This window comes from Arachis ipaensis, chromosome B02 (genome assembly GCF_000816755.2).
Source record: "Arachis ipaensis cultivar K30076 chromosome B02, Araip1.1, whole genome shotgun sequence".
NCBI classification, from domain to species: domain Eukaryota; kingdom Viridiplantae; phylum Streptophyta; class Magnoliopsida; order Fabales; family Fabaceae; genus Arachis; species Arachis ipaensis.
In genome coordinates, this window is record NC_029786.2 from 2,344,291 (window position 1) to 2,345,484 (window position 1,194).

Consider the following 1,194-nt stretch of genomic DNA (forward strand, 5'->3'; position numbering starts at 1 on the left):
AAAAAAAAAGAACGACTTCCTCCAGTTGAAAGTGGTGGTGTGCTCAATGGACGTGGTGGTTGGCAAAGGTTACAGCAAGTTTTGTGTTGAGAGGAAGCTGCTATCTTCTACAGAGGTAAGGGTAATAATCGAGACTATGTACGTTGTTGTTTAAATACTTGTGACAATATAATGCATGGGGTTGGAATATGGGGTGATTGCATATTTTTTTCGGTAAAAGAATGAGAAAAAGCTATGTGGAGTTAACTGATTTCAAAATTTCGGACACTTGATCTAGGGTTTAATCTCCGATTTATGTACTTGTGGATAATGCAGATAGATGATATATATGTGGTACCTATTTTTTATCACGGAGACCATTTTGGTAGAACACCTAGTGGAACTCTTGAGTATATTGGTGGAAAAGTTGAAAAATTTTTGAAAATGGACTTAGACTTTGTGAATTTTGGGGATTTGGTAACATTGTTCAAGGGTCTGGGATATGCATCATATAGGGCAGTTTATTGGGTTAACCCAGCAAGCAGTGATCTTGAGGCTGGACTGCACATTCTGAGAGGAGATGCAGTGATCAATGAACTTCGAGAGAACAAGCTCAATAATTCAACCACTGATGAATTTTACGTATACTTCGACCATCCCGTTGATGAGCCACAGATAGTGAAAGAACATGCTGCGGCAGAAAAAGGAGCGGAAGAATTTGATGATCCTATTGATGTTGACAGCATCATGAGGGAGTTTCAATCATCACCATCCACAGAAGATGACGGACATGAAAGTGGGGAGGACGAACTGTATAAACCTCCTCCTACTGGCTCCAAAACTGTTTCAGATGAGAATTATTCTAGCCTTGATGAGGAAGATGATGGGATGAGAAAAAAAAATTCTGAAAGAAAAGGACAAGGTTCTGCCAAAGAAAAAGAACAGTGTGAAAGAAGGGACAGAGACAGAGTCAAGTGGAGGTAAAAAAATAGCTGGACTAAGGAGTGCAAGTGGGAGTGCTGCTAAAGGTGATGGGCCTACTATGAAGACCAAAAGAACTAGGCCCACTACCAAGCCCAAAGAAACTGGGCCTAATGTGAAGGCCCAAAGAACTAGGCCTGTTGTACATGCTGAGGAAGCTGTGACTACTGTGCAGCCTAATGATAGGCCTCCAATCGGCCTCTATGTAAATGAAGAGGATTCAGATGATGATGA